This window comes from Nicotiana sylvestris, chromosome 10 (assembly GCF_000393655.2).
Source record: "Nicotiana sylvestris chromosome 10, ASM39365v2, whole genome shotgun sequence".
Taxonomy (NCBI): domain Eukaryota; kingdom Viridiplantae; phylum Streptophyta; class Magnoliopsida; order Solanales; family Solanaceae; genus Nicotiana; species Nicotiana sylvestris.
The window spans coordinates 104,856,300-104,863,823 of NC_091066.1; positions in this window are offsets into that span (position 1 = coordinate 104,856,300).

Consider the following 7,524-nt stretch of genomic DNA (forward strand, 5'->3'; position numbering starts at 1 on the left):
TCATTTAAAAGTCTCTTAAACTCAAACCTTAATTACCTATTTTTCCCAAATTTCTTACCACTAATGAGGTCTTTAATCACATAAAAATGAGTTATGAAGTCAAGGATGTTACCTCCAAATGTTTCCCCTTTGTTTTCCTCAAAAATCTCTCTTAAAAGCTTCAAACCCGAATGAAAATGGTGAAAGGATCCCTTAAATTCGCGAAGGCAACTATTTATATGTTCTGCCCAGCGATTTTCCGCATTTGTGGCCCTAGGACCGCATCTGCGGCCCTAGGACTGTATCTGCGGTCCCGCTTCTGCGGAACAAGTATCGCATCTGCGACTTTCACTTAAGGACCCAGCTTTCGCATCTACGGAACTCTAACCACAGGAGCGGTTCCGCTTCTGCGGACATCTCACCGCATCTGCGGTTCCTGAGGGAAATCCCAAATTTCGCTTCTGCGGTCCTCTTCGCCGCTTCTGCGGCTCCTCATCTGCGGTCCCCAAACCGCAGATGCGAAAATACCAGAAGAACAGTTGCTGCAGCAATTTCAACTTCAAAATTTCCTCCGTTAACCATCCGAATTCATCCCGAGGCCCCCGGGACCTCAACCAAAGGCATCAACATATCCTAAAACCTTATTAAAACTTGTAAAAATCTTCAAAACACTTCAAACAACCAAAACACATTGGATTCAAGCCTAAGTTTCTAAAATCTTCCGAATTCCGCTTTCGATCAAAACCCAACCAAAATACGTTCGAATGACCTAAAATTTTGCACACACATCCCAAATGATATAACGGTACTACTGAAAAACACAATCCGAACATGCTCTTTACCCTAAAATCACCCAACGGAGCTAACAGAACCATCGGATTTCCATTCTGAGGTCGTTTTTACAATGTTCTGACTACGGTCAATTTTCCAACACTTAAGCTCTCATTTAGGACTAAGTGTCCCAAAACTCCCCGAAATTCAAAACCGAACATCCCGACAAATCACATTAGCAGAAATAAACTTGGGAAAAGCAGTTAATAGGGGATCGGGGCGTTAAGTCTTAAGATGACTGGCTGGGTCGTCACAATAAGTTTGTATCAGAGACTAGGTTACATAGGTCTCACGGGTCATGAGCCGGTTTAGTAGAGTCTCGCGGATTAGTACAGAGACATTTGTACTTATCCTCGAGAGGCTGTGGAACCTTTAGGAAACTTCACATTCTTGAAATTCCTGTCGTGAGAATATGTTGATTCTAGTACTAAACTTCTGTTATTCTATTCTCTCATAGATGGTGAGGACACGTGCTACCAGTCAGGGCACATGACCACCAGTACCACCAGTTGGGGCCACTAGAGGCCGAGGACGCGGTCGAGGCCATGGTAGGGGCAGGGGTGTAGCCTGCACAGTAGCTAGGGCAGCACCTGCAGATTCACCAGCCGCCCCAATTCATGATCAGGTTCCCATTATGGATACTCCAGCAACACCAACTCAGGCATCAGCAGTGCCTATTGTGATTCTAAGCCTTCAGGAGGCCTTAGCTTAGATTCTATCAGTGTGCACTGGCCTGGTTCAGGCGGTCTCAATTACTATGGCCGCAGCTACTTCTCAGGCTGGGGGAGGTACTTAGACTCTCGTTGCTCGTACACCTGAGCAGGTAGTGTATGGACTTCAGACACCGGGGGCACCTCCAGCCCAGCCGGTTGCACCAGCCCAGGATTATGTGGTACCAGTTATGCCTGACGACGAGCAGCGTCACTTAGAGAGGTTTGGTAGACTTCAGCCTCCGACTTTCAGTGGTACAGAGGGCGAGAATGCCCAAGGTTTCTTGGACAAGTGTCAGAGGATTTTTCGTACAACGGGTATTCTAGAGACCAATGGGGTCGCATTTACTACTTTTCAGTTTTCTGGAGCTGCCTTTACTTGGTGGGAGGCGTATGAAAGGCGTAGGCCTGTTGATGCAGTGCCCCTTACCTGACAGCATTTCTCTGTTCTCTTTTTGGAGAAGTATGTACTATAGTCTCGTAGGGAGGAGCTGCGTAGGTAGTTCGATAAGTTGTGTCAGGGAGATATGACTGTGATGCAGTATGAGATGAGGTTCTTGGAGTTAGTTCATCATGTTATTTTATTGGTTCCTACGGATAGAGAGAGGATCATGAGGTTCGTTGATGGACACACATATCAACTTCGGATTCTCATGACCAGGGAGAGGGTGTCAGGTGCTACTTTTGAGGAGGTTGTTGATATCGCTCGCGAGATTAAGTCAGCTCGTCGCTAGGAGCGAGATGAGAGGGAGGCCAAGAGGACTCGGGGATCTGGTAGTTTTGGTGGTGCTCCTTCAAGAGGTCAGTTTCAGCACGACAGAGGTCGTCCATTCAGATATGCTTAGTCAGCTTGACCAATTCACCATGGGGCATCATTGGGCCATGGTTCTCACAGCTCACATCAGGGCCATTCATTATTCAGTGCCCTACCAGCCTAGAGTTCGTGCCGTGCTCCATCGGTTCAGGGTTCTTCCATGCCAGGTCCTTCTACTGGTCATTCCGGTGCTAGGGGTTCCTTTTAGTCCCCCTTCCCCGTACCAAGGAGTTGTTACGAGTGTGGAGAGTTTAGACATATGAGGAGACACTGTCCTCATCTTCTTGAGGGTCCATCTAAGCATAGGAGTCAGCCCTCGACCTCAGCTCCAATTACTTCACCACCCGCCCAGGTAGCTAGAGGTGGGGGTCAGTCAGCTAGGGGTCGCCATAGAGGGGGAGGTCGATCAGGTGGTGGCTTGCCCCGTTTCTATGCACTCCTAGCCAGACCAGATACTATTGCTTCAGATTCTGTGATTACAAGTATTGTCTCAGTCTGCCACAGAGATGCCTCTGTATTATTTGATCTTGGTTCCACTTTTTCATATGTGTCATTATATTTTGCTCGTTATCTGGATACACCCCGTGAGTCTCTTGTTTCATCTATTCGTGTATCTACTCTGATAGGCGATACTATAGTTGTGAACCGTGTATATCGATCGTGTGTGGTGACTATTAGGGGTCTGGAGACCCGAGTGGACCTTTTTTTGCTTTGTATGTTGGACTTTGATGTGATATTAGGTATGGATTGGCTATCTCTGTGTCGGGCTATATTAGACTGTCATGCTAAGACAGTGACGTTGACTATGCCGGATGTGCCATGGATTGAGTGGCGAGGTTCGACTGATTTTGTCCCCAATAGGGTGATTTCATTTCTGAAGGCCCAGCGGATGGTTGGGAAGGGTTGTCTTTCATACTTAGCCTTTGTGAGGGATGTCGGTGCAGAGACTCCCAATATTGATTCTGTTCCTATAGTGAGGGATTTTCCCGATGTGTTTCCTGTAGACCTGCCGGACATGCCACTAGTGTCACGCCCCAACCTCAGGAGGCACGACCGGCGTTCAATTGAGTAAACCCAACTGAGCAAGCCTTATCAAACACTTCCTGCCCAACTCGATACGAATAAGGAAACCACGCTTTCATTCAATTATTTAGACGAGAAAAGATAGTGCATTCTACAAGGTTAGTTCATTTTGAATCACAACATTAATCCGTAGTTAAGTTTCCAAGATTACATACAATTACACCTTAGAGAAGCGAGAGTTAGGATTACAACGTAATTCATAGACCCATCCAACACCTGTACATAACCCACACATATGTCTACGGAGCCTCTAAGGATACAAATGACAAGTATGACAACGCCGACAACAAAGCTCCGGCAATACCTCAAAAGTGGAAGTCCACAACAAAAGGTATACAATATAACCCCTTGAGGGAAAAAGGGGCTCACCAATACTTTGAGAAAAAGGTAATCCATTATGCGCGATCGGCACTATCCGCAATGGAGCCACCTACATTCATTTAAAAAATTGTAGCGCCCCGGCAAAAGGGACATTAGTACCATGGAATAGTACTAGTATGTATAACTAAACACCATCTAGTTAGAAAGAACTTTTATACCAAACATAAGGAAATCAAAAATATAACTCAAAAGCTTCAAACGATCACAACATTATCAAGGTAAAAGAATCATACAATTTTCACATTTTGTTTCCATAGCCTTTAGTTTGGGGTACTTCATATTGTTCATCATTGTTCACAATATCACCGCTATCTTGAGTGGAATCCGATCTCTACCCGATCGGCTAGGTTGCCTCACTAGAGACATACACTCCAATCACAATATCATTTCCCCTTTTTATCCGGGGTTCAATATCAACATAATACCACCATGTGTGTGGCATGGCGTCCGATATCGGCCCGGTCGGCAAGGCTGCCTTACCAAGGCATTTTCCTTTTCCATCAATTATCTCAATTCAATCTTTGTTTCACATATGTCATTTCATAGTCACTTAGGGCCATAACTATCACGTCATATATTTGGCACTATGCCACATTTCACATCATTCCCAATTTCAATATTAGATTTGTAATTAGGATAATATGTGCACACAAGAGCGATTCAAATTGTGAGCATAGATAAGACTTCACATAGATGGCACATTATATGCAGCTTCAATCTCAATTTAAGGTCTAAGCATTTCAATACACAATTCATACCTTTTGCCCCTTTCAAGTTATCAAGATAGCACGTTGATCATGTTGAGGCACATCTTTCACGCATATAAGGTTACAACACCAATTCATGTAAAATAACAATTGATGCAACCATTCAACTTTAATCTTACCATATTCACACAAACATCGATGAAGCTCGATTTCTAAAAGACGGAGTTTTAGCCATACATACCTTGTTTAAGCTTTCCTTAAGTTACTACGACATTCCAGACATTCTAGCAATCCTAATCTACTTGAGACATAACAAAATTGAACACAAATTAGGAAGGTATTCATAGTTTCAGCTCATTTGAGTATTTTATCAAATACTAGTTGAGCATCTTGATTTCAAATCTCTTTTACAAGATTTCCTTCATTCCCCAACCCAATCTTTTCTTATTTATGTTCAACAATCTTCCCACAAACCTAATTTGTACATGCATGTATACATAATACTATTACACCCAAGAATCATACCTCAATAACCCATCTCACAATATCTACAACACCAACACAACCTAGGTTAGGCACCTATGGCTCCAATCACCATCCCATGAGTTAAAATACTTAATTCATACTCGTATTCCCATAATATATCCATATATGTAAGTCTAAGGGTATAGGATTTACCTTTTAGAAGAAATCTTGCAAACCCTCCTTTGAGTTCTTGAAGGAATTTCTTGAAGATCTATGTGTTTTATGAGTAGATTTCATCAATACTAGTGTAGGAATGATGGAATTTCACACCAAGTTAATAGAGGTTGCTTACCTTGAAGATTGGGGGAGTTGAAGGTCTTGAGAGGGTGAAGGAAGACCCCAAAGTTCGTCCAAGATGAATAGGTAAAACTGAACCCCGAAATGGGTATATAATATTTTGGGTGCCACAGGGGGCGTTGGGCGCTGCCTGTGGCGCTGATTCCAGTATCTAAAAAATTCCCGGCGCCACGGCTAGCGCCCGACACTACCCAGGATGTTGTCGATGGAAGGGACACAAAAACGGTCATAACTTTCTGTATACACCTCCAAATGACGAACAGATTGATGCGTCGGAAACTAGACTTAAAGGGCTTTAATTTGATAGGTTGTGCATCGAACAACACCTTATATAAATTGAGATATGCTTGTCAAAGTGAGGTCTTGTACATACTCATTTACAACTTTAGTCTATTATGAAATTTTCCAACTTGGCTTAGACCTAGGCCTCTCCTTAGACCCCAAATCATTTATAATATGACTTATATGCTTATTAACATTTCCAATTGATATCCATTATATCATGAATCCTTATTTGCACGCAAGATAGAATGATTAGCCTACCTTGGTACCACGAGATCTTAAATTACTTTAGCAAAATCTTCTGGGGCTTTACATTCTCCCCCGCTTAAGATCATTCGTCCTCGAATGAGGATCAAGGTTCATTCATTAGCCATTCTTATGTAACTACAGCTTTTTCACATCATGAAATATATCAATAGCCCCGAATTTGGCTAACTCCTTAAATTTTCAAAAATTTCGCTAGAGTTTCCTTTGTAACTAGGCCTATACACCTGTCAGAAGACCCCAGATACACGCTTCAACAACATATATGTTATCAAATGACGCAACAAAACATAAAACAACACCAACCGTAGCCCTATAATGAACATATAATTGGAAAGGAATGCCTTTACATTAGCTGAACAAGTGATACAAAATTTATGTGAAACAACTTCATAGAACTATTTCATTGCTATTCAAACAAACGGGGGTACTTCTTTTTCATTTCTTCCTCGGCTTCCCAAGTGGCTTCCTCACTTTGCTGGTTCCACCATAACACTTTCACGGAGGCAATTTCTTTATTTCTCAACTTTCGGACTTCTCTATCAAGGATAGCAACTGGAATTTCTTCGTACGATAATTCTTAATTAACCTCAATAGTCTCAACTGGGATAATAGCGGACGGGTTTTCCACTACATTCTTTAACATAGATACATGGAATACTGGGTGTACCAATGATATCTCGGATGGTAACTCGAGCTTGTATGCCACCTGACCGATCCTTTGAATGATTCTATATGGCCCCACATACCTCGGACTTAATTTTCCTTTATTTCCAAACCGCATAACACCTTTTCATAGGGGAAACTTTTAGGAATACCCAATCATATTCTTTGAACTTTAAATCTCTGTGACGAACATCTGAATAAGACTTTTGGCGACTCTGAGCAGTTTTCAACTGCTCCTTAATGACCTTAACCTTCTCTATAGCCTGATGCACAAGGTCTGGACCTATCAATTTAGCTTCTCCAACCTCGAACCACCCAAAGGGAGATCTACATCTCCTACCATATAATTCTTCAAATAGTGTCATCTGAATACTAGCATGAAAGTTGTTGTTATAAGCAAACTCTATGAGGGGTAAATGATCATCCCAGCTACTTTGAAATCAAAAACATAAGCACACAACATATCCTCAAGCGTCTGAATGGTCCGCTCTGCCTGCCCATCAGTTTGTGGATGAAAGGTTATACTAAGATTTACCTGAGTACCCAAACCTTGCTGAAATTTCTTCCAACAGTTTGCCATGAATTGAGCCCCTCGATCTGAAATGATTGAGACTGGAGTGCTATGCAACATGACTATTTCTTTGATATAAAGTTGAGCATATTATTCCGTTGTGTCAGTAGATTTGACTGGCAAGAAGTGCGGATTTCGTGAGTCGATCCATGATTACCTAAATTGAGTCGAACTTGCACGTAGTGCGCAGTAATCCTACCACAAAATCCATGTTGATCATTTCCCAATTCCACATTAGAATCTCTATGCTTTGGGCCAATCCACCGGACCTCTAATGTCCGGCCTTCACTTGCTGACAGTTTGGACATTTTGCCACAAAGTCCGCCACATCCTTTTTCATGTTATTCCACCAATAAACTTCTTTGAGATTGTGAGCACCTAATTTTTGATAATATTTAATTTTTTATCATTTCT